Source organism: Anas acuta, chromosome 18 (assembly GCF_963932015.1).
Source record: "Anas acuta chromosome 18, bAnaAcu1.1, whole genome shotgun sequence".
Classification (NCBI taxonomy): Eukaryota; Metazoa; Chordata; class Aves; order Anseriformes; family Anatidae; genus Anas; species Anas acuta.
Window position 1 is genome coordinate 7,442,128 of NC_088996.1, and position 7,772 is coordinate 7,449,899.

Genomic DNA, 7,772 nt, shown 5'->3' on the forward strand with positions numbered 1-7,772 from the left:
CAGCCAAAGGGCTAATATATTAATAACATTAGGCCAACAATAACTATGGAACAATAATTACAGAACAATAGGTTCTATCACTTCTGAAAATAGCCCTGTTTGGAAAAAAGGAAAAGATTTTTACAAGATCCATGAACCAGATGTAGTAGGTTCTTTATAGGTGTTCACAAAGGCTTCACCAAGGGGAAGACTGGTGTGACATCTCTGAAGTTAGGAAGGAACTTGTGGGATGAAAAATGGATGGAAGGTTGGACTGCACATTGCTGACCGGGACACGCTCAGGCCCCGTGGATGTACTTTGGTCTAGTTGAATGCACACATCAGTCTGAGGTTTTTCTTTCACAGTTCTGCCTATGCTCACGCAATACCTTTCTCTGCAAGAAGAGCCATCGATTTGTTAACTTTCCAGCACGTGGTACTAAGCAGCAAGTGAGCAAGCACGGCTTGTAGCCAACAGCCTGGTATTTCAGCATCACCCCTTGTTGACAAAGAGACTGGATCACCAAAGCAGTTAAACCTGAACCCAATGATTAGTGAGAGAAATAACTGAAACTCTGCTGCTGGCACAGGATGAAGTTTGCTGCTCTTTAACTGAAAATATGAATCCATGCTGGAGACCCAGAATCAGATCTCTTTTTATCAGAACAATAGGAACAACAAGTTTATCATTTACAGTTTCTGAAATCTGCAAACATGACATACAGCCAGGAGTGGGCCTGACCCCCTGTACCTCTGCAGGAACACCCAGCCACCAACCTGGGGTTCATGGAAGGAGAGAGCTTCCATGAACCACCAAAGGGTGGTTCATGGAAGCTCTTGCTCAGCTCTGAGCACCCACGTAACACCACTGGGCCTGCATCTCTGTCCACAGACCAGGCGTGGTCTTGCTCTCTGCTCGCTGGCCAAGGCTCTGCCCAGCCAAAGAACCCCTGGCAACTGTCGGTACGTGATGAATGCCCCACCATAAATGGGGACCTTCATATTTAAAGCATGTGTGTTTGTGTGTGTGTAGGAGAGAGGGGAGAATCAAAGGGCTAACAAGCTATGATTAAGCTCAGAAATAATGGTTTCCTGTTCAAACACAGAACTATGTCTCTTCTTAGTACAACTACCTCATCCCCAATTGTGTCTATTAAAGACAATTACTGGGGGAGACAGATATGTGTAACCAGATGTGGAAACAACGGTCATGTTATGCGCAGTGCCATATGCAGTTTAAATTCTTTGTGGCTGAACAAGTTACATATAAAAAAATTGTGTGTTTGTGCATAGAGGAGCAGCTGTCAAGGGGGAAATCCCCTTAGCCCACTTTAATCCTTCGTTCCACAATCCTCAGGGATTAAATAAATGCACTAACATTATTTACTGTAATGCTTGCTCCATGGGGGGCTTCAGTCCCTGAAATCCACTCCAGCATTTGCAAGTTTCAGTTGTGAAATATGCTGCGAGCGTTCTATATTTGGTAGCTTGCAAGTACTCTTTAAGTTGGGCCCAGAGTGATGAAAGGCCAGGAGTCAGGAATTCGGCTCAAGCAGAGGCTAACAGGAAGCGGGCTGGGAGTGGGAGCTCGTTTCTCACTGCACACATCTTGCAGTGGCACCGGGGCACTGCAGTGACTGCTGAGAGGGGACAGTGTTCACAGGACTATACAAGACACTTCCTGAAAATTAAAGATGCTGCCATGGTATTAATCCTCCTGTCATCTACACACTGGGAGTATGAAATGAGGTTTTAAGCCCAGCTCTGCCAGTAAAGCCTCACTTGCCTTCTGCTTTCCTATGATGAAATGTGTTTGAACCTGGGTACAATCCCTGTGAAATTAGCCACGAGGAGTCCATCAATTCAGACACACAGTCCTCACGTCCCCTATAATGCTGTGACAGTGTAAATTGCACAACACCATCAAACTCTTATGACCATTTGTGGCTCAACTGATGGCCATGGCACCAAACAATAACGTACAAAAGTTGCAGACTGGGGCTCCCAAGAGCCCTCTAACATACTTGCAGCGCTAGCTGATTGCTCAATCTCTTTCTTGGGCTTCCCATGTAAGCTTATTATAGCCTCTTCAAAGACAGTAAACATTAAATTCTATATTAGGCTGTCCTTGTCTTGAATTCATATACAGTCTGAATTCTTTCACCCAGATGATTGTACCAGCTCAGCACTACTGTTTGAATTACTGCTGCCACAAACGGGATGGCAGGCCACAGCCACAGCGGGCATCACCCTAAAGAAGCTGCTGCTCTTAGTACAGGGGCAGGTTTTGCCTCAGTTCTTTCAGGCAGTAGAAAATGATACAAACTTCAAAGGCAAAGGCATTTGTTGTTGATGGTTTTTGCACTACTGACATGATGTCTCAGGCGGGACTCTGCATCTTGGCTTGTCACCATGAACTCCAGGTCCACAGAGCTGTATTTTGCTGAATGCAAAGGAACTAATTCTCCATTCCAGGATGAGAACTGATAGTTCAGAAACTATATGAATCCAATCTCTGACTGTGCTCCCATGGCAGTGCATTTGCAAACAGATCACTTCATCTGCTCCAGTGTAATTTTTTCCAATTTACACCAAGGTCACAGTAAGAGCTACACTCGTGGGACTGGCCTTCACCCTGCTACATCTTGCTTACCTGCAGTAACCTCTCAGTGGTGTCAGTGGGTACTCACACAGACAAAGAGAACCCAGTGCACAAACGTTACAGGACTGGGCTCCGAGCCTCTATTTCTTTCAGGCAATTTACAGTAAGGAACATGAACCTGAGAGATAAAGAGGGAGAGGAGTATGGCTTCTGTGACCTGCAGGCCCCTTGGTGCTGAGGTTAAACAGACAGCGGAGGAGATGAGAATATAAATCTCCCATCAGTTCCTCTTTCTCCTCCCTCCCTGCTCCTCTTTCCCCTGCATAATTGAAGTTCATGTGAGACATGCTACCTGGACTGTCAGCTAGCATATTCCGGCCATCACTGCCATTCAGCACCACTTTTTCAATTTAAATTCTGTTTTCACAGGTTCCCTTGCAAAACCAAGGCACCCAATGCTGTGGTGATGCCCACCTCGCTCCCCACTCCCCGGTGCAGCAGTAAGGAATCCGGCTCCCTCTCCTGGGTGCTGCAGAGCTCATTCACCAAACAAGGCTGCTGCCACCCTCGCGTTGTACCTCGCTCTCAGGGGGTCAGCACAGCATGCTGCTGCTGCTCCCTCATTCATCCTGGCCTGGGAGGCACAACTGCACCTTGCTGTTACTATCTAATTATAGAAGACAATATTATCCTCAGGACCAGACCTCTATAAAGTTTGCTACTTGGGTACTGAAGCAGAAATATAAGCGGGATCCCCATGAAGGAACTTCACAACTGCTCCCCTCCTCAGGTTTCCAGGGAAGGGGATGCTGTGACTCAGCCCTTTGGACACAGAGCAAGAAGACTCAGTTTGCCTTTCCCAAAGTTGCCTTCTCAGTTGCCACAAAAGGAGTTTTCAAGGAAAAAAAAAAATCATTGAAAAATTTATTTCCTATCTAGCTATTTTTTTTAAAAAAAATCTTGAATACTGCAGCATGCAGTGGATTACTATTCGCAAACACGTACCTGCTTCTCCAGCAGAACAAATCAAGTCATTTCTGTTTCTGCTTGAGCCTTCGGCATGCAGACAAAAACATTTTTTATTCATCAGTGGTAAAAGGCTACAGCCATTTGACTTTAAACACAGACATGCTTCTGGGCTCTCTTCCAGGAAGTCTGTGTCACCCAGGCTTTAGATCGATATGTTTGTCTGCAAAGTCACCCTTTTGATCTGTAATTTTTCATTTTGACACAAGAAATGCCTTTTGGTCAAACTTCAGCAGTCCATTAAATTCCAGGCATAATGGAAATGGGAATCACATTGCTGTAGCCATGTGAAGATTTCCACAGTTTGGGGTTTATTTACTCAGGGGTTAATTTACTCAACCATATATTTGAGATCCAGACAACACTGCGAAAGCTGTTCTCCAGCTCACTGAAGACCACTGCCTTCATCCCAATTGTTAGTTGGTGGTCTCACCAGCCGGTCATAGCTTTACTTTGTACATTTAGTTGCCTAACCTGCAGGAAACACCACCACAGCTCCACGTTGCACACACCGAGCATCCTCCTGGCTTGGCCCTTCCCTGCATCCTGCGCAGAGGCAGTGCCCGACCTGCAGCAGCCCTCCGACAGCCCTCGGAGCGAGCAGGCGCTGGCTCCCGCATGCAGCCCAGCCGGCTCCGGCAGCCTGCTCACCCCTGGCACACCACGCTCTGTTTGCACAGCCCGGCACACGTGTTTTCTCTCCAAGTTCAAGGTTTTAGGGCTTAGGTGACTTTTATATTTTTTAAAACAACAACTCTGCTTTATTTTTTTAAAGAAGCTGATGTCAGCAGACCCACGAGGGGATACCCAAAAAGCAGGACTGCTGGGAAGGCAGCCCAATGCTTCATGAATGCACAAGCGGATCGGAACAGTCTTTGGGACAGTCCCATCTGCCCTGGCTACACCCAGCAAGGTCTACACAAGGCTTTTGAATGATCTCACTACTATTTCTGAATCAGACACACAGCTCCTCCTGTGTTGCTAACACACTGCTTTTTAGTTGCTGAAGTTTGACCCTGGGGAGGACGCGACAGACACTTAGGAGAGTTGCAAAGCTCTGAAAACGTTGTTATAATCGGAACAAAGAGCATTATGCTTTTAGTTCCCATTCACGTCTTACTTTCCACAAGCAGGCATGTTCTGTCAGCCTCTCAAAAATGCACATAATACACAATTCAGAAAACACCGCTGTTATAATTGATTCATTTTTACACTTACTTTTAAGAGGAATTTTAAAGGGGTCATGAAGAGTCTGCACCCTAAATAAACCAGCTTGTCAATCCAGAAAGGTCAGGAAATTCTGTTCCTAAGTATGGCCGAGATTTTCAGCAGCAACACAGATGTTAAGTACATTAATTGTAATGTATTTTTATTAGGTAATTAAAAGGGGCCTCATTTAATAATTCCTCATTTAATAGAGGTGTTACATTCAGAGGGAGACTGCTCAATGTTTTCTGGAACAAAATCAAAGATCTTAGCGCAACCCTAATGGGAAACCTAAAGGTTTTGAGTTGGTTTTGGTCAGGATTTGTGTCCAAAAACAACTTCCCCCTTCCCAGTCCACTTTCCACCCCCAAAAACCTATCTCCAGCACACCTATGATCAGAGTGTAAGCATCTTGATTAAACTTCACTGACACTTCAGGACTTTAATTATTAAGTTAACGCCAAAATCAAATTTATTTCCCAAGAAGAATGGGCTGGGGATTTGGGAGGCAAGAGAACATGTGATCCACCTCAACACAACCCTGCGGCACCATGAGCTCCTGCAGAGCATGAAGGTGCAGAGACAACACTGAGAGCAGAGCCAGAGATCCAAGAGCCCAGCAGCGCCTCTGTCAGCGAGCTGGGAGAGAGAACAGCAGGATCAGCTCTGCTTGGATGTGATGAGCAGGTCATTTTGTTTGAATTTTATTTTTAGGCAGGACTTTGCTCACATGGAAGGTCAGCTGATGCAGCCTTGTTAGCCTGAACGTCAGATGGGTCTAGCTGTTGATTTCCAGCTTTGGAAACAAACCGTACAATGTTTCTGTCCAAGGTAAGGCAGGCCAAACATAATGCACGTGCTAGGGGACAGAGACACACATGGGCCAGATTTTTACATCCTGAACTTTTCCTGTAAGAAGTCACTTGGTTATCATAAGTAACCAGCAACCTCCACTCATGCCAGAACCGGGGCTGTTAGCGATTCATCCCCAGCAGGCTCAGCACAGCATCTTGCCCTAGCGTAAACTTCATGCATGAGCCACAAAGCACAGCTCCACTCCTGCTAATAAGCCAACCGGAACTTTGAAAAGTGACAGACTTTGCTCTGAAAGCTTCACCTGTTGAAATGTGGTGTTTATAGCACCTACTATTTTCTGTACAGAAAAAAATGGTCCTGAGGACAGAAGAAAAATCCCTGTGCCCTAGGACCAGTGTGTTTGTGAAGAGTCAGTGAGCCCTGAAGACAGCAATGCGAGCAGGATGCACAAAGAGAACTAACTCTGCGTTACCAGAGAGGATCTGGGCAGGTGGGCTCGTTCCAGCAGTGAAGATGTACAGTTAGTCCCAGTGCTGAGCTCTTCTGTGGGTCCTTCCCAAGGTGCTGAGCAAAGGACCTTCCTCACAAGACATCTGTGAGATAGAAGCTAATATTCCAGTTCTGCAGAGACTGATGTTAAGCAACTGGTAAGCTGCCTGGATGTGTTATGGCCACAGAGAACAGCAACGCCAGAGCTTTACTGAAATACTTGGCTCAGTCCTGTGTTCATGGCACACGTTCGGGCAAGACTCAACTGCTCAAGTTTACTGGATGGCAAGCCTGTTTCGGGGAGGACCTCGGTTTCACAACTGGTTTCAATGAGAAACAAACCCACAGAATTCTGAATTTTCTGCAAAAGCTGCAAGATTTTTGAGTCATTAGAAACATTTGGGTTTGACATTCTGCTCGGAGACGCTACAGAATTTTAAAAAGTCAAAATAGAGTGCTTCAAAGCTGAAACTTTCATCCGCAAGAGCCTGCAGCAAAGTTGACAGGCTTTTGACAGCACTGCATTTTCCAAGTAAAATGGTGTCTACATTTTTCTAAACAAGGTCTAAACTGCATTTCCTGTTTTTATATCAAAACGTACTATGGCATTTTTGTGCCTTGTTAAAAACATACTGTACAACTGTTTGGTACAAACCTCCCCAAATACCTTACGCACTCACACTTCCAGTACCTACTGAGAAAGATAAACAGCCTCCTACCCAGACGGTCCCAGGCTAAGCGTGGCACATTAAACAGCAAAAACAGCTTTTTCTAAGCATCAAAGGAAGCAGCTTTTTTTTTTCTTCCCCCCCCCCCCCCCCTCTCCAAGAGGCTCCTCAGCTCTTCCCAGATATCTGGCTATTGTGATTTTGCAATGAAATGACTACCCTTTACATACTTTAAGCTGTCTGGAAGCAGCAATAATCAAACTGATGCTATACAGAGCCAGCAGAAATGCCCTTGCACACGTGTAGAGCTTCGCACCGCTTTATGCGCTAAGAACCAAGTAATCGAGGCCAGTTCTGGTGTAAATGGCACAACTGCACTAAGCTTTTCATGGCTGTATTCGTTTATTCCAGGATTCAGCCTCCCTCTACCATTTAAAGACTCTGTCTACGAGAATTACATCAAACCCAGCACCTTTAAAGACAGCAAGAGGGATTCGTCGCTTCCAAGCTCACCAAACACTTCCTCCACAACGCTGTGTTGGCAACATCAGCTTTACTTAACTGTGATTCACCTCGTTCGAGACACCCGTCCTGCAGCAAAGCACGGAGAATGCCTCCCGCACGAGGTGATTGCTGCTCCCTCCCCCACAAACACAGTGCTCAGCAGAGCCGAGCTCACCGGGCAGGATGCGGCCCCCCGGCTCTGCTGCTCGCTCCTCGTGGAGCACAGCGGGGGTCCGGGGGGGCCTCTCCCCGCCCCTGGCCGGTGCACCCCGGCCTGCCAAGCCGCAGGAACTGCGGGGCCGCCCTCCCTCCCTTCTCCTCGGGGCCGGGAACAAAAAGGAGCCGCCAAGAGGGCGGCATTTACGGCTCCACGCCGCGAGGCTGGCGAACAGCACCGCGCTCCCTCGAGCAGGCACGGACGGGGTTCGAACCCGCGATCTTCGGTTTACGAGACCGACGCCTTACCACTTGGCCACCGCGCC

General features: G+C 46.9%; 1 non-coding gene across 1 annotated transcript; it reads right to left on the reverse strand.

Annotated features, from left to right (window-relative positions):
* Positions 1–7,700: 7,700 nt before the first annotated feature.
* TRNAT-CGU (transfer RNA threonine (anticodon CGU)) lies at positions 7,701–7,772 on the reverse strand. The gene has a single exon. It is a non-coding gene; the product is annotated as a tRNA-Thr (tRNA).